The sequence below is a fragment of the Anser brachyrhynchus genome (assembly GCF_964034855.1).
Source record: "Anser brachyrhynchus genome assembly, chromosome: 5".
NCBI classification, from domain to species: Eukaryota; Metazoa; Chordata; class Aves; order Anseriformes; family Anatidae; genus Anser; species Anser brachyrhynchus.
Window position 1 is genome coordinate 47,427,117 of NC_137699.1, and position 19,697 is coordinate 47,446,813.

At 37.4% G+C, this 19,697-nt stretch overlaps 1 protein-coding gene across 18 annotated transcripts in view; it reads right to left on the minus strand.

Annotated features, from left to right (window-relative positions):
• LOC308196010 (uncharacterized protein) overlaps positions 1 to 19,697 on the minus strand; it is a 380,840-nt gene that overhangs the window by 280,483 nt on the left and 80,660 nt on the right. The gene's annotated exons all lie outside the window — the stretch shown is intronic.

Here is a 19,697-nt window from a genome sequence, read left to right on the forward strand (position 1 = left end):
ATCATGTGGGAAGTCTGACTTCCAGCACAATAGCAATTCAGGCTTCCTACCACCGGGGTTGCTGGACACTGGCTTGCAGTGGGGAAAAAGAATAGGTATATTTCTGAATTGTTCCCTGCTTTTTGTAACTGCTATGCCACAGGAAAGTGTATGGTACTATTGCTTGTGCTCTGAGGCAGCTTCTCTAGCTGAGAGGATTTTTCACATGGCAGTATGGAGGACAAAAATATTTCAGTAATGAAAAACATTGTAGCATGCTTTGGAGCCAGAATCACTCGGAAATTCTTTTCAAACTTTTAACAGACTAGGCTTCAGTGTTGCAATTTTTTTTGCTTGTTTGTTTAATGATGTATATATGACATCAAGTTTGTCTCTAGAATAATTATCAGCATCACATATTCTTTCTAACTGACTCTGCTTCTATACTTGCCACTTCAAAGCAATGAATTTCTTTTGGATGTCAAAATTCTGTCAATATTAAGTGTTAAATTCTTTCCCATACATTAGGGATTAATTACTAAATCACACTCTTCATTCCAAGAACAGCACTTGACTCTCTCCATACCGAGAACTGAAAATGTCAGAAGCACAAATGCTCATTAAAAGGATTCCCTTTCTAAGTTAGGCTACAGATTCCCGTGAAATCTTGTTGAATGTTCCTCCTTTTGCAGTAAATGCAACATTTCTGAATTTTCAAAACAGTTATTTAGGCATATCCAAGCTGTTTCTGTGATGGCATTTAAGCAGAGTGAGTAACCTGATCTGACCACATACCTGATTCTGCTTTGAAGAACAGGTTGGACTGCACACCTCCTGAGGTGCCTTCAAACTTGAATTATTCTGTGATCCAATGATAATCATCATCTGCCTTCTAGACAACTATCACTTATATTCCACCTGGTACGGTCATTCATGTAACCCATTAAATAAACAAAAATCCTATTTAAAATTTGGTCAGACTTAAGTTACTTTTGATATGGAAAAAAAAAAAAGGAAGCATTTTTGAAATATAAACACTGTGAAAGAGAAAAAGGTGACTTTTGCTCTGAAATATTCATTCACAAATGTGTTTGAAGAACAACACCTAAGCAGAGTAGTCAAAATTCACCTTACAGGCTTCAAATAGCTACCCTTCTTCACAGAATCTTTTGGATATGCTCTAAAAGTATCTTGTACATGTGAAAGAAATATAAATAATAGCAGTTCAGAATTCGTCACACAAATGTTACAACCACACAAAGAATAAAATAAGCAAAACAGAACCCAATAGTTTCCTTCTTTTTAACTTATGGAGCAAATGAAGCCTGGGCTGTAATTACATTCCCAGAGAGCACCACAGACAGCAAAAATATGAGAGCTCACCATTTGCATTATACAGCTACTAATTCCAGTCTCCTCTACAGAGGATGATGACACGCAGTAGAGAAAGCTAATACATTGATCAGAATCTTCTGAGGCAAAACAAAGTTTTCCCAGACTTTCATCAATTTGGTTGCCTCAGAGACCTGATATGGAGGAGCTAGTTTGTATTACCTCTGTATCTCTGAATGTGTACCTAAAGCTAGATCCTAGGAGCTACTAGGTCATTCTTACAGTGTTTCTTTTAAAGCTGTCCTAATTAGAAGATAAGGACTTCCTCAGCACAAGAGATTCCACAGCTAGCTCCAAGTAAGAACAGTTCTAAAAATCAGGAAATACAAAGAAAATGTATTCTTTCCCTTCCTACTGTGTATCTCGAATTGTAATGAAAAGAACAAGGTGTTAGTACACATTATTATTTATTAATACTATTATCTATTACTGCTACTACTACTACTACTACTACTGGAGTTAAGAAGCAACATTAGAAACTGACTCAAACTACTCAAACCAGCTACCTCTGCAGAGCTAGAATAAAGGTTGGGTCCGAAACATCAAGGCGTAGCTCCCACTTAACTGCATGTCCTCACAGCAAAAGCAGCATGCAGTACCTGATGGCTGGACAAATCTTGAGCCAGCATACATCTGCCTTGCTAGCAGGGCTTCCACCACATGGATGCCACCAAAAATAAACCGAGACTAGCCTCCTCTAAAATATCAAGCCACTATCCTCTAACTCCAGCCTTTAAGGCTTTTAGCTACCATAGTGACTGCCACATTATAAGAAACTGGAGAGAACAAAAAGGTAAGATTTACTATTTACTTACAGCTGAACAACAGCAGGAATAGAAGAGAGAACTGCACGCAGCAGATGTTCAGCAAGTCATTAATGTAATTTTGGAAGATGCTCAGGTATTACGGTGATGTAAGGCCTACAGACTTCTATGCAATACATGGTAAGAAACAACTCTTGCCTTTAACAATTAAGATGCCTTTAACAATTTTTCAATCCTTAAAACAGTTTAAGTCTTCGTGTTATATGAGAGAAAAATTGAACGTTTTGGTTGTGATTAAAGCAGAATACTTAGAGAGTCACCCCACGGTGTCTTAAATCATGCAAAAACCATGTAATATACAAAGTTGAACTCTGGTTATCCTTATTAAATAACTTGTTAGCAGTGAATGAGAATTTAAATTCCAATCTTCTTCTATTTAAACGCATAATTAGAAAACTTAATTTCAACCATTATTTTACATGAGCAAAACCACTAAAATAAAATGACTCATTATTTTAAGGAGATAAAAGTGTGAAAAACAGCTAAAAGCTCAGAATAATCCAGACTCAGTTTGCTTATACCCTTTTTTCTCTGACAGAAGGCAGTTTATTGGCAGTACTAGAAATGAACTGAGCTTGCCATAGTTCACAGCTGGCTTTGTTTTATTTGTCCTTTTTGATGTATTTTAGCCAGTGTGAACATTTGTTTCAAATTCCTGTTTTATATAATGATCTAGTGACTGAATTCCTGTGAAACTAAATAGTTGCACAGATATATCACAGCAAAACACTGACAAAGATGAAGGAATCAAGTTTGTCAGACACCAATGTATTTGCCTAAAAATCATCTTTCACCCTTCATTTTCACATGTATAACCAGCAACGGTAATACATTATATTTCTGTTATTTCCATTTTCAAAATATGAAATCTTCCTCAGAGTTCTTTCTTCCCTGGGAGCCCACTCCACTGCATCTGCTTTCCTATAGCCAACTTCCTCTCTCCAAGTAAGCTTTTCTATACTACAGTCCTGTGCATCACTTCATCTCTTCTGTCCATTGCTTTGATTTAATGGAGGGTATCTTGGCTACAGGTTATCTGAGGATACTTCAAGCAGAAGTACAACTTCAAAATGAGTGTGGGTCAGACGCAACATGTAGTACATGCATAAAATATGGTAATAGAAGACTTACACAACTCAATGGAAAACTTCTGTACAGAAAGATGTTTCAGCCCATGGAGCTATCCAGCAGAAGACTTACCTCAGAAAACATGCCCTGACCATCAAGCCAAGCACCATGGCCTGAAAGGTCTTCAAAGTACTTTCAAAGGCCCCAGTTATGCAATTGATTAATTACAGCTATTGTGCAAGCAATAGAAAACTGGAGGAGGAAGTCAGCAAAAGGTAGAAAAGTGGAATGATGAAGAGGAATGAAGGATTTTGACAGAAATTGTTGGGGGAGTAAACCTGACAACTTCAGGGTGCCTACTTTATTCAAAGAGGCACATACAATAATACATATTGCTTCTATTCTTTTCCTAAACCGCTGGTATTTCTTTTTCTATTTCCAAGACTAAATAAATAAATAATTTTCTAGCAGTGCTAAAGTATGAAAATTTTAGCATAAAAGACATTGTTTCCCACTTAAGCAAGTAAATTTGAAATCTTAGAACAGAAACAGTTCTACAGGATTATCTGCAGTGGTCCCTTCTACTCCTATATTGGAGATTCTAATGCAGTAAATCCCAAACAACTTTGCTTGTATAGACTTGTAATGTCACAAAAGGAGCCAGAAAGAGCACAGAGTAATGCCTCAACTGTGTGAATGTCTCAGATTAGCCCATTCTAATGATGGATAGGCAAGACCTGACACTGCCTTTCTTCAAAGAAAGCCTTAGGGAAAGGCTTGAATCCTTGCTGCTATTCAGTTCTCTCTCTCTCTCCCCCTCTCTTTTTTTTTTTTTTTCAGATGATTCAGCACTTTCAGGATCTTATTTGTGTTCATGTTCAGAGCCAGACAGCATGAAATTTTTTTTCTAGATTTTTTTTTTTTGATGATAACATTTCAAACCCAAGCATTATACAGCTGGCAGAAGTAAAATATTTATTCCAAAGAGAGTTATTTATTTTATATTTTAAGAGATTGCAGCCCTTAGGAACTACAGTTCAGTACTTATCCTCTCAGAAGCACACACTTGAATGAAAACAGGATGGAATCACCAAACCGTAGGAAAGAAGAGCCAGACTTTCCTTTGGTGTAAAAGTGTTTTCAGCATTCTGAACTGATATATAGCAGCTGATGGTTTGACTTGTGCATTTTTAGAAAAGAAAATCAATGTTCTCAGGCTCTTGTTCCACTTACTGGTGATATAGTGGTATTTGAGAATCTTTATAGTTATGTGTCTTGTAATTGCCTTTGGTAACAATTAATATGCAAAATAAAAATGAGAAATAAATCCACTTACTTGCTTATTTAAGCAAAACTTCACAGCCCAAGTAGCACACAGAGGACTAGGACATGTTCTTGGGGTTTTATGTCCTTGAGGTTACAACTGGAAAGACTGCTGCAGTTATGCATGAGTTTCGTTGTGGTTTAAGGTGAATCAAAAACTTCATCTTATAAAACTTGTAAAAGCAGAAAGTGATCATAATTCTCAGCACTATCTTTCATTTTAGTTCATAGTCTCTCAAAGTCACCTTGATCATGCATGTTCTAAGTAACATTTCTGTTGTTCAACCTTTCCTATTTATTCTCTCAACACAGCTAAAATGACTGTCCAAATTCTCATCAGCCAGCATCATTATTTCTTGCCTTGTTAAAGACAGTCATTCTTCCCTTACAGGCACTCTGTACACTACTGCAAAGAGTGTTTCTTCTGCTATGTCACTTCTCTTTGGTCATTTCTCTACTGATTCCCCTTAATCTTTCTCTCCACTGACATGGCATCTCATCTCATGGCATTTCTTCTCTCATTTCTGTTTCTTGATCCATGAAACCAGCCTCCTTTCCTGATATGTCACATTTTAAAATTTGTTTCCTTTCTTTCATATTGTCGTCCCAGGCTGGGCAGAATCTACCCACCCTTGCAGAACAGAAGAGTGTTTTTTCAAATCTTTCCATCACCATGAGGGAGAGGATGAATTTGACAGCCAAGTGGTGTTATTCAGTAGAAAATATTGCTCATGCCATTGTAAATAAATCAATAAAGCTCCAGACTTTGATTATTTTCCTCCCCTGGTCATCATGGATTACAAAGGAACAGATTTTTTTCTTCACACAGAAGGCCAAGGGGGGCTCCTGGTGGTAGAGACTTGGAGTGACACTTGGGTAGACACATGGAGTGAGCCTTTCCCTACTGCTTACATTAGGAAGGCGTGTCTGATCACACTAGGCCTTTAATTTATTCTTGGTTGTCAAGCTGTGTGGTCACCCGTGTCTATCAGTATTGACACTGACTTGATTTTTTTACCACAAAGGGTCCTTTGCACCACTGGACTTTTTAGTACAAGCACCACTGCTGTCACACAAGTGTCACTACGTAAGCGAAAGCATCTGCATCACATCAGTCCTTATCTTGGGACTATCAAACTGATCACGATTCTAAAAGCCCCTCTTCTCATATACATCTTATGTGTCTAAAATAAGCTAAGCAGCCCTTGCTTCTTATGGTCATACAAAAGACCCTGTGCTTGATACTTTCCAGCATTATTAAAGTATCTAAGGATGACATATTAGCTAAATATATATATATACATATATATAAGTATATATATATAAGTAGAAAATCCCTACTTTGTTAACAACAGAGTACTGACAATGGCTGTTAGCAATGTGTCTTGGAACTGAGTATCTGTAAAATTCATGTGTATGTTCAAATGTGTACAGAAGTGGTACTGCTCTGCTTCTTTTAACCAATATTGCACCTCCACTATCACCTTGGGAACAGTATGCTTATTGGAGTGTTGTGTAGGTAGCATCCCATTTCAAGGCAAAGTTACCTGAGGAAAAAAAAATAATTTAGATCTAAATTTATCCCTTAAGTTGTCATTCTTGTATTTGTCTCATTTTCAACCTTACTGTTATACTTTGGATCACTGCACAAAGCAGTTCTTCAAAAATCTTTTATTTATTATCTGAATTGGCTTTTTGCATTTCATTCCTGAATGATATTAAAGACTGGTTGCTTATCGTCATTTATTGAATAAGTAACTTCCTTTTCTGATACTTCTGCAACATAGTTGTCCCTTAGTAGAAGAGTGCTAAAAGATGACATTTTTTAAAGTAAGGACTTTCCTACTTTTTTAATGTAAGTAGTAATTTTAAAAATCACATTTCCTTATATTTGTTCTTGTCTACGTAACGCAGAGAAAACGAGAAATAAAAAAATATATATATATAGAACTTAAGTCCCAAACAGGTAACTGATGCTAATATTGTAGTATACTTTGTGCTTTCACTCTCCAAGGCAGATTAGCACAAATTAAATTTCGCACTAGCTTCACATAGCTGTGACTGCTCCATTTGATTCTAGGGGATTTGATTAATTTCAATTATTTAGGTGTGCCGCATGAGTAGCACAAAACTAGTTGATTGCATTCTTGATTGAGTTACAGTATATTTGTATGGGTATATGTAGCCAGTGTTATTATTCTTATATTAAAGTTAAATAAATGTGCTTTTTCATTAGAAAATAGTTTCTATGATCTTTCATTTGTATCAAGTTATTAAAGATTTTTCTTAGGATACAATGAAATCTGGCTAAAGGGGAAAAAAATAAAGAGAATTTGCTGAGCACCAATGCTTCGATTAATTAACTTCTGTTTCTGTAAATAGCCTTAAGTGAAAGAATCAAACTATTATGTTTTGTAGATGAATGATCAGCAAATGCTCAAACTCATCTGTCATGGTCTAGTTTTGTAGCTTGACAAGAAAAATGAAGCCAGCATTTTCTGAATTCATAAAAGGTTTGAATTGCGGTTTACATAAAATCCACATTTAATTACAGTGGAACCAGTGGAGGGATTGAATCCCTATTCAGTTTGGCAGCAGGGTAAAGGGCTTATCATCTGTCCTTCACAGACATGAAAGGTTAACACAAAGTGTATACATGTTTTCATGTCATCTGACCTCTGGATTGATCATATTCTCAACTTAATGTAGTGGGTCAACATTTCTGCAGTCAGAATTTTTCATGAAGGACATGTTATTTTTCCAAGGGTTTAAATGCTCACTCTGGCCACTCAGTTATTCTGCCAGGACATCATTTGCCAAAAGAGACTGTCAAAATAAAACAGGCACTATGCTCGTGGAATGAGAACTCATTCTTCCTCTTGGTCTTGTTTTTCTTCAAGAGGAAGAAAAATTACTCCATGACCTTAGACAACTATAAGTCACTGGGGGAGAGGGATTTTTGTAACAGGTTGTATTTCTTTCTTGACTACACTGCTCACAGCACTGTAGCAATATCATAACTACATTTCTGTGAAGCAGCTGTGCTTATCAGCAGTTGCATGGGTTCGTTGCAGAGACATGTTACCCATGAGTAGTGTTATTTACAGATCCAGAGCATTCAGAAATGAGGGGATAAATATTTGAGAGCTCAGGGTAAGTCTGATGGTCTCTTGTGTCACCAAATCATAAAATTATATGCATAGGAATACCATTTTTACAGGTTTTGTGGCTAGAACTAAGTTTCTCTATTCTAATAGCACTTCTACTAACTCTCATTCTAAAACAAAAATAAATTATACAGTTGTGATTTATTTAACATATGTATAATCATTTATACATATATTTCAGATATGTAATGTTACATTATAATATGTGTAAATAATATATAAAATATTTTTATATGCAATTTATTGTGTACATTAAATATAAAGGCACTATCACTCAAGTCAAAGTGCCTTTAGATAGAATCTACAGATTAGCAGGCAACAGGTCTTCAAACCATTGGAGGCTTTGGAAAACATTTTCTAAAGAATCAGATATTTGAGTACAAGTGTGTAAATATTTTATACATTTATTTATATAGATGGTTGGGGGAAAATACTTTTTTCAGACGTTTTGGAAATACCTTAGGCCCCTACAGATGTTTAGTATGTTTTTACTTTAGCCCTCATAAGTGCTGAATGTGATCATATGCTTCATACTGGACACAGAAGGTTTTTTACATCTCTTTAGTTACTTCAGAAACTGCAAGGTAGTGACCTCAGTAACTTAGGGAAGTGGGACCAAGTTACATGTGGGACTGTTTTTTTTTTTTTAACCGCAAGATAACAGTTATATATGTTACAATACATGTAGTCAAATGGAAACTCCACAGCAGCAGCAGGGGGGAAGACCAAGTTCCACTGAATCCTGGTGTGAGTACTAGCACATCTGCTTGAATCTCTTTTTCTTTCCTCCATTCAAATTTGATATTGGTATTTAAATATTTGGTCTAAAGTGTGAGGAGCATCAGGCTTAACTTCTATTTATTCTGTATTCAGCCAGCAGCTTTTTCACTTCTTGCTGTAGGACCTATGTCAACAGGTTTCATTTGGTATAGTTGGTCAGACTTTCCCACAAAAGAAAAACTCCTCTTCCATGAACTTCATGCATTAAGTGTCAGTCATAGTGCTTTTTGTCCTTGAAAAATCTTTTAATCTCTATTACAAGCAGTAGCAGTATTGCCTGAATTGCCAGGTCTCATATGCCAATCTCCAGAAGGAAATCCATGGCAGAGGACTCAGCACCCCATCTGCCCAGCACACCTCCCAGGCTTTGCCTTTTGTTCCCATTTGAGGTATCCAGGATCAGCTCAACCAGCTGTGTGTCATTATTGTAGACAGAAGACCGGTCAGTTGGCTAACCCAAAACCATCCACCAGCCATTAAAACAGAGCAGACACGTGGACAGGAGCAGGGCTCTTTTCCAACAACTGCAGAGCCTCTCCTGTGTTTCCACAGATAAGTGCCAGCCAGTTCAGTCACAGCTGGCCCAGCTTCCACAGCCAACCCTTCTGCTTCCTTTTTTATCACTGTCCATTGTCAAAGACGTTGAGAAGTTTTAACTTCAGCCACAGCTCTTCCCAGGCCGATTCTTGGCTTCTAGCACTTAACTATGTTGGCAGTCACACCACTTAAAAGGTTGACAGTAGAACACCAAACTAAATGAAGTTACTACAGCTCTAACTTTAAAGTAATATCTGCTTTGGAAGAAAGAACGAGTAGCTGCTAAACAGCTTCTTTAGTGTATATCCTGACAAGGGAACAAGACTTACCTTGAAGTCTAATGACACTAAGAAACAACATTCTCTCTTAATTGAGATATTCGAATTGGTTTCTTTGGGATCTATGTGCTCTCACTTGCAGAGGAGGACAAAAAGTACTTTTTTCATCCTGGTATAACATTATAGAACATATTTTTCTCTAAATACTCCTCTTGCAGTCATAGTGTACACATTAATGAAATAACATCTCATTAAAGATTTACCACTGGTCTTTGACAGGCTCTATCAAAAACAGTCCTGTTCATGAGAAAAAACTGATTTTACTATAAATAAATAAATACATAATTGTTATTCTTCTGCACACTGATGCTAAACCACTGCACTGGTATCAGTTATATTACCATATCACTGCTGTGGATGGAAAGAAAGAAGAGTCTGAAACATTTCCAGAAACCTTTCATACCATTCCACTGCATAATTCTCATAGTGGTTTTAAGCTGCTTCTCTTTACAAGCCATATAAACGCCAGCCTGTCTCTGGAGCTGCTATGAGTATCCTTCCTTCCTGTTCTCTGATCTCCTTCCTTCACTTCAAAAACCTTATTTTAATTGTACAGAAAGATTACATAGTTACAGAATAATGACCTGAATTACAGTTGACTGCAGATCCAGTTCTCAGGAAAACAAGATAATTGTCACTGGATTCTGGAATGACCTATTCCATTCCATTTCACTTAATTCATTTCTCTTGCCTTTACTGAGATTTCAACAGGATATCTACTATCAAAAATTAGATTCTTAGTGCTGAGTGTATCTTTTGATGGAAAAGCCATGATTTTTGAAACAGTAGCAAAAAAAAATCTTCCAACAACTTGGGGTTTTGTACTTTTATCACTTTTACCTCTTTGTAAACAAAATAAAATAAAATAGAAAAACATGCAATAAAAATAATGAGAAAAGATATGTCTCTTTGTGTGATGTTCAGAAGTTCAGCTACATCAAACTCAACTGGCCGATTCATTTAGAAGATGTAAACATTTCAAGGAAGCATGTTATTGTGAAATTAGTAGAGAAGAAACATTTGAGGAAGAAAACATTTGGTAGCTCTGCAGGTGTACTTACCTTTATCAACACTGAGACAGCTTCCCAGAATGCTGGAGTTATGGTCTAATGGTGTACTGGGTCTGGCTGGGATAGAATTAACTTTCCCTGCTATGGCCCATACAGTGCTCTGCTCTGTACTTGCAGCTAGAACAGCACTGGTATCACACCAGTGTTTGGTCTATTGCTGAGTAGTGCTGGCAGAGCATCAAAACTCCCTCCAGCCCCCCACACCCTCTCTAAAGCCATCAGGCTGGGGGTGGGCAAGACATGGGGAGGGGACATCACCAGAGCAGCTGACCTAAACCAACCAAAGGGACATTCCATGCCATATGGTGTCACACTCAGCAATAAAAGGTGGGGAAGGAGAAGGAAAGAGGTGGGGGGAGGCTCTCATTATGAAGACGTCTGTTCTCCCAAACAAGCACTACGCATATTGAGGCCCTGCTTCACGGGACACAGCCAAACATTGCTTGTTGTTGAGTAGATAATCTTTTTGTTCCCTCTGTGCTTCCACAAGGTCTTTGTTTGGTTGGTTTTCCCTTCTTCCTTTTCCCTTTAATTAAATTATCCTTATCTCAACCTGTGAGCCCTTTTTTCTTTCCAGCGTGCTCTCTTCTTTCCCCTCTTTCTTCCCTTCTTATAGGAGGGGGAGTGAGAGAGAGGCTGTGGTGGATTTTAGCTGCCCAGTAGGGTAAAACTAGAACAAATGGAAAGCCTGTGCTTTAAATAAAATGTAAAAGTAAAGCAGTGTTCAGAGGTTATGAGCCAGATCATAAAAATACTGAAAATCATATTTCCAAAAAGAAAAAAAAATAATTATGAGTAGAAGAGGTTAGTTTCTTTCTGATCTCTTGGTCTTTAATACTTTCTTGGCCATGTAGCAACAAGGAAAAAAAATAAAATCAAACTGCCTTAAATGAAAGGTCACAAAGCAGAAACTGGCTTCGGTAATTTCAAACAGCCCCTGAGGCTATCTCCTATATTCCTGTAACACCATGTTTTAAACTTTTTCCTTGTCCATGCAAGCTAGAAGCTTATTTGTTCTGAATGGTGGCTGAACTTCTCAGACCAGGACCTACTGGTTCAGCAGCCAATAGTTATGTAGTGCCAAGTATCACGAAATTCAGAATAAAATTAAGGAAGCCAGAAACCCTGTTAAGGTCTTCACTATTTTGCTTAATTAAAACTCTCATAATCCCCTTCTGCAATTATAGGTGCACTAGTTTTAACAGCAAAGGTTGATTATTCTGGTATTTACTCCATGTTTGTCTTAAAAGGGCAATCTGGTAAAGGAGGTCAACAAATGACAGTTTGTGCTCTTCGATATTGCAGTAGCATGAGTTCACTATCATTTTTGTATTCTAAACACAGACTTATTTAGAGATCTTGGAAGGATTATTCAGGAGGGATTCAGTATGGAGGTTCAATGAAACTCAAAGTAAGAAATTCAGATGTTTACTCTACTCTGCTTGCCTCCTGACACCAAAAATACTGACAGGTATTTTTCTCCTGACTCCAACCTGTTCTTCACCCATTGCTACCTTAGCTCAGGAGCAACAGTTTCCAGAAACAAGCATAAGAAGATAACAGGCAAGAAAAGTCCTGAAAGTTGATGATGATTCTCCATCTTTCATACAGACCCTTGCTCTTCTAACTTCTGCTCTGTTCAGAAGCTCCTGGCACAGGAGACTAAGAGGAAGAAGTCCCAAGCACCTCTTTGCCTCTACTCTCATCAACACTTTTTTTCTTCCTCCATTCTGCTCAGCTCTGTCAAGCCAAGCTGGTTATTTTAACTTCCATTTTCTTTGTTCTTTCTTCAGTCTGACATTGTCATCGAAACCTCGACTGCCTGAAATGAGCTCCATACACTGGGTTTTTAATTCAAACCTAATGAAACATTTCTCCTCCTCAGCTTGCAATCACCTCATTCTTTCTGTTTCTCACCACTTTTAAATAAACCAAGTCTTCTCTCTTCTATTGAACTGACGGTTTCCTTTTAAGTAGATGTATCCGATCATGATAATGAGTAAATTAGTAAATCTGCCCTGTTAAGTGCTGTCTGGTTGTCTTCCACTCCACCAGGCTCTGGGCAAGGTTAGAACATCACAGCAGTAAAGTCTGACACTGTCCCTATGCATTTCTGCATTGTCTGTGATCTACAGCTGGAGCCAATGGATAGCATCATTTATAAATGTCAGCTTGAGTATAATCCATCTGACCCATTTAAAATCTTTTTGGTACAGAGCAGTTTATCCAGAGACGCTTTGTAGTTTTTAAGCATTATAGCAGAGGAGGAGACGTCTCTGTTCTTCACATGAAGGGAGGAAGACATCAAGGAATTCAAGAAAATGCTAATATACTTTTCCAGGGAAACAATTTCCTTTTTTTTTTCTCTCTCCTAAATCAATTATAGTGGCATTCATATGAACTAAGGAAATAGCATGAAGCTTCTTTATCTCTTTTGTTTACTCAGCTTATGCATCCTGCGGAAGCATTTAGAAGCTAGGAAGTTATCTGCCAGATGATAAGAACTCCAAAGCACAGGCAGATGTGTGATGAAGCTACAATAACTAGTTGTCCAAATCAGGCAAAATCTACATAGACACACCCTGAGCTATGAAAAGGAAGAACAAAGCTGTTTCGATTATTTACTTGTATTCTTTGGAATTCTTTATTCATTTTTGAACCAATCTTAAGCAAAATCTGTTTAAGTTCCTAGAGTTCGATAGAGTTTTCTATACTTTTGATTAGTTTTCTCTTTACTTCAAGTTGGCATATGAAATATCGAAAATGTTTTGCCAGAGACCAGCAGAAGTGCCCAGGTTGAATAGACTCTGTCTCCAAGAGGTAATTAACTCAACAAAAACAAACAAACAAATGACTTTCCTTGAGATGACTAGCCTAGCTCAACATGTTCTAGGTTAGGTTGAGTAAAATATGTTATATTTTACAATAAAGTTTCTTCCTTTTGATCTTGAATTCCCAGATATTCCTACCCAGGGACTCATTCCACGGAAACTTTCATTGTCCAGATTTGTGTTTTCATAGCAATTAACAGCAATTTGACCTCAGAAGAAAAAAATGAATCACTAATTCTACATGCATTGTCTTACACATCTTTTGTACATATATTTTGTATCTGTTGTACCACATTGGCTAGCCTCTTAATAAGCCTTATTTGCTAGTATTATTGGAGACGAACAAACACATGTGACTTCTCCACTCCACAGAACCAAGGATGGTAATATAATAAATGCATGTGAGCAGAACATGATGACCATTTTGTGGAGGAATCTGATTATGAGAGGACAAAAGCTTTCCAGCAGTGAATGATGAAGTGTCTTCGGTTTGTGAGGCCCCTGAGGCATCTGTGGGTTTAGGATGTAGATTTTTTTTTTCCTACTTATTTTTTTGGTCTTATAAATGCACACATTCATATTCACACCTTGAGGAAATTCATGGAGCTATCTGTCACTACCCTCAAGGTTTTGGGAAGATTAACTGAAACATTAAGGAGATTAGTCTTTAAACAATCCTACTGCCTTTTCAACCCCAAATGTCGATGTCAGACAGATGGGCTGACATTTCCTCTATACAGGATACCTAAGTGACAGTGTCTGTTTCACTCCATCTAATCACAACTCACAGAAAGATGTATTCAGAGATGCTGCACAAGAAATTCATATCATCCAGAAAGGAAATCAGCTCTCACCAAATTCAACACAGCAACAGCCAATGAATAACACATACGCACAAAACTGCTTAACAGTTTTAGGAACAATTTAGTGGTTTTCACAGAATCTTTTTCTTTCACCTTAGGAGCTCAGAGGATATTCTCCCCAATACAGTTATTGCACTGAATAGTATTAAGTTCCTGATTTTGAGAAGAGGAAGAAAAATGGGAAAAGAGTATATTCTATGTCCCTCCAGAGTACATGGAAACGTGTAGACACTTCCCTCTTTATATGTAGTAGTTGCATACTACATGCAGTCACACTGTATAATAGAATATAGTATATATCACACTGTATAATAGAAAACAGTGTTATATAAGTTGTTATGAATATAGACCTGCAGAATGATGCAGGTCTGATGATTTATTTCAGTATTAGTTAAAGAAAATGTTACTATTTATTTTTGGAACAAATGAATATATAGAAGAAAAAACATCTAAAGCATGAACCTCTTGCTTTCTCAACATTAAAGCATAACACATCTACCTCTGTGTACTGATATTAACACCAGCTGATCCTCCATTTTGCATGTAGATATTCACTGGTGTGGTGAACCATCCAGCATTGCCACACTTCCTGTCTTAGTGATCACGGGATATGGCTAACAGAGCCACATTAGCACTGTAAGATCTTCTGCCTCAGAAGAAATATGCAAGACAAATAAACATGTAAAATGCTTTCTCCTCCCACATCATATATGCAGTAAGACCACTTATGTACCACTTCTCCAAAAAAAAAGCTGGAAAGCATGTAAGAGGGGATGACAGCTCACAAAGATTTGCTGACTGGTTTTCTCAGAGCTAGAAAACCAGGCTCAATGCTAGAATGAGAAAGGAAGGCCAGATGTGGTCTGCACTACTGCTCTGTATCTATAACCCCATACTAGTATAGATAGTTTTCCACATTAAAATACATACATATATATATATATATATATATATGAAGCAACAGGAGCCCTGGATCTGTGAGCATAATTACTCACATACCTCTTTAAAATTCTACACAGCTACACAGTTTTCTACTTTGTTTTCTCTGAATAATAATCCATTTACCATAAGAAAGCTTGTTATTTACCTTTCATGATCATAATAGCATTTTCAAATCTACTACAATTTTGAATTTACTCAATCTTCTCACAATGTTATCTTCTGAGTTCTGAATATTCTAGGTCTCTTAAATTTGCAAAATTACTTTTTCTCCTTTCTGTGCTTGCCCTGATGAAGGCCATATCAACTTTAATGTTCTGAATAGTATCACATTTGTAATGTGATGTAGAGGGTAAGTCAGAGACAGGTGACTGCCAGACTCAGTCATCATTCTAATATTAATTCTTTGCGTGATTACAGACAAACTAAATACCCACCTCAGTTTTCTCAACAACCAAAGGGAGATAAAAAGTACAATTAGCACACCAATACAAATCATTTAAAAGGTTCTTCTCACTGATGCTATAAGCATAGGTGCTGAGAAAGCAACCTAACACTATATCTAAATTCTTTTCTGTTTCTTTACAGAAGTCTCCTAATGCTAGGTATATGAAATAATTTTATTTCCTTTCTTGTGCTTCTCAGTCAGTTAAAAACCCAAGTAACCAATTCATAGTACAGAACATCTTACTGTGACTCACTACAAGGAAATGTATGAATGTGGAGTTTTTCCTCCTTTACCCTTAGAAATAGTGATGCTTAAATGATCAGGGTCACCAAGGAAACTCCCCTGCAAGATTTCAACTCATTCTGGCCCAGTTTTTCTTTAAATACTTCAAATATTAAGACCTATTTTGGAAGACTGTCCCTCAGTGTCATAGTCATAAAATATGTATATATTCATGAAGAATATAAGAATTAAGATTTCTTGGAACAACAACAAAAAAAAAAAAAAAGAACTCTAAGAACTCAGAAATCTTGAAAAAACATTATAAGATCTACCTAGGTTTCTACAATGAGGATGGCAGAGCCTAGAATCAAATCCTGCTGCTAAGGTCCTATCATTATGTTAACAATGATACCTCAAATGTCTGAAAACCATGAAAGTAATCATTGTTAGGAGCAAGTTAAAAATACTCAGCTCAACTTCTGTATATGTTCCACATATTTTTTCTAGTCCCACATGCCAACTAGCTGGTATATCCTCTTAAATTCTTAATATCCTCTCCCATCTGTTTATCAACACTATTTCCTCTGCTCCAAAACTATCAGACAAGGTAATAATATGCAACTTTTCCCTCCAAAAATTAACACAGTACCAAAGAGAAAGCTTGTGTCAGTTTAAACATCTGACAATAAAGCCAGTTAAAATATTACAGTGTCACATTGATTACAACAAATAAAACTACTACACAGTAAAAACATGTTTGTAGTCTTCACTGAGGGAATCCCTGGTCAAGGAGAATCTATTATCCCTTCTTCATATCTGCCCATCAACATAATCTTTTCACCTACACTCACACTTGACATCCTTTCTATCTAAATATAATAAAAAGAGCTAATACAGGGTATCTCTAATCTCAAAGGATTTACTGTTCTCCGTAGATAGGCTACTGCTCCTTGTTACATTAATGACAACCTGAGCTAACACACTGACTTCAGCGGTGGTACTTGAATTTATACCATTATACTGCCATCAGCCCACAAAGCCCTTACCCCCATATACTAGAATCACTTCCAAAGGGCTCCACTGATCCTGCAATTCGATTCAAAGAGTGGCTGGGAGCCCACTATATTTCCAGATCCATCTGCTTCTCTTACTTATGTAGATATTTCACATGCTATCCATCCAAAGTATATTATTCCATGTTAACTGAATACTAAAATGTAGGTACACGAGGCCTTCATCATCCTGCTTAGTCCAAACAATGTGACAGCTTTGCTACTCATAATGCTTCCAGGCCTATAGTATGGCTATACATTACATCTGGTGTTATAGAAGTCTTATGACTATCCTGGAAAAGGCAGCCTGTACTTTCTCATTATCTACACTTTCCCATTTCCCCTGTTCAACAAAAAGAAGTGCACAGTCCTGCACCTGCAGAGTGATAACCCCAGGCACCAGTACATACCGAAGGCCTACTGACCAGAAAATGTTCCTCAGGAAAAGAACATGGGCATCCTGGTGGACACCAAGTTGAACAGCAGCCAGCAATGGGCCCTTGCCACAAAGAAGGTAAAAGTCACCCTGGACTGCTTTAGCAGGAGCACTTCTAGCAGGTCGAGGGAGGCGATCCTTACACTCTGCTCAGCACTGGTGAGGTCCCAGCTGGAGTACTGTGTCCAGTTCTGGGGCCCCCACTACAAGAGAGACATGGACATACAAGAGAGAGTGCAGGTTAGGGTCACAAAAATAATTACAGTACTGGAGCATCTATCCTATGAGTAGAGACCGAGAGAGCTGGGACTGTTCAGATTAGACAAGTGAAGGCCTGGGGGTAGATCTCATCAATGTCCATAAATACCTGAAGGGAAGGTGCAGGGAGGATGGAGCCCAGCTCTTTTCAGTGGTGCCCAGTGACAGGACAAGCACAAACTGAAATGCAGGCCACTCTGTCTGAGTGTCAGAAAACACTTGTTCACTGTGCAGGTGACAGAGTGCTGGCACAGGCTGCCCAGACAGGCTGTGGAGTCTCCCTCAAAAGCTTTTCAAAAGCTGGCTGGACACAATCCTGGGCAGCCTACTCAGATCACCCCGCTTGAGCAGGTGGTTGGGATAGGTGACCTCTAGAGGTCCCTTCCAGCCTACACCTTAAAGAAAACACCACAGAATTTTCAGAGAGATCTTTTCTTGTTCAGAGCAAGATAGTCAAGGAATGTTTCTACTGATGCTCCTTATTTCTGTCCAGATTTCTCTACAGTCAAATGGAGCATTCCCATGGAAGTTCCCATAAAGTTTAAAGAAATTAAATTTAAGTAGTTAAAAAAATAAAAGTCTTATTTTCATTTCACTGTCTATGTCAGAATAAAATATCAGCCTCTTGTGTCAATAAGAGTCACCTGTCTTTAAGATTTTAAAAATGGAAGAGGACATTAAAAAAATGGAATGGACCAGAATCTTTAGTGAGGCAGAGATGCCCCAAACAGCGATGTATTGGTGGGCCATTGACAGAAGTTCTGGGATTCTAGTTATACCACCAGTTAAGGTCAGAGAAGATAATCTGAATATGGAGATATCTCTCTCCATATCCACATCTGTAAAATAGCGATAACAATAGTGTGTACTAATAGTTAGCAAAGATGATGTTTATGAATTGTTTTTTACTATACCTTCTAATTTGTGTTATCAGTCAGAATGGAGAGTCCAACAGAAACCTAGCAAAGTGAGAGACAAATGATATCAAATACTGCAGTCACCCAGACTTAGGTAAATTTGAAAACTGTCTGGATCATAGGTTTTAGAGACATCCTCATATTCCTCAAGAGCAGTCAGACTTCAAAAGTCTGACCCATTTCTACAGGAAAAACATTGGTTCCTGACTGGAAAAGCTTGACATTCACAGCTAGAAAAAGAAAGAAAGTTTTCTTGGTAGGCAGTATTACTAAATCCTACAGGCATAGATGTCAGTTCTCTGATAGCAACAAGCTGAGGTACTGAGTGGAAAAAAGGGAGAAAACTCTTTCAATAAAAATGAGCATATCTTTGTCAAATCTGACACTGATCATTAAAACCTGAAAGCTGTAGCACAATGTATTGATGGAACTACTACATTTTGGCCTTAGAGACAGAAGACATTTTCAATAAGCATTTTTGCCCCATTTGAAGCATTAAAATGCAATCTGATTAAAGTTTTTATTTGCTTAAAGTGATAAATAAACCTTTCTAAATTAAAGTATAGCTTGAAATCAATAGACTGTGTGTAAATTAACTGAAATTATCAATGACATACTGGTAATTCTACAAGCTTAATCAACAATAGTATCTATTTATGGGACACTATACTGAAAGACTGATTTGTATGTCTAAACAAGAACATAAAACATGGATACATTCCCTGCTGCCCACTGGAGACTTTTTCCTAGATAATACATTAACTGTAAAATCTTAAAAAGAACCACAAAAGCAGTGCTCTAACATTAGTGCCATTTAATGCAGATGACTGCAGAAACTACAGGTGGATTCAAAAATATACCTTTTTCTTCTTTCAGATTACTTTGCTCTCTAATATTGCCATCCCTCTTTAAGAAGCTATAACTCCACCATAATAAACTGTAAGTGCATCAGCAAAGTGCTGTAATGTTCAAATTAAACCGACTATTTAATTTACAGAGAAGTCCCATACTGACAAATCCCAATACCAGGCCTCATCCCAAAGCTCCTGAGCCCCAAGCCAGTAAATGGTCATGAGCTGTTTTGCAGCACAGTCTTTTAGGAGAGGACAAAGACACAGCAGTGACATATGCAAATGAATGAGCTTCCCAGTGGTGGTGATTTGATTCCAATACCCATTTCCTAGATCAGTTACTAGAGTCTGCTCTTTGCTGATCAAGTCCCACTTTATTTAAATATTTAAAAATCAAAGGTG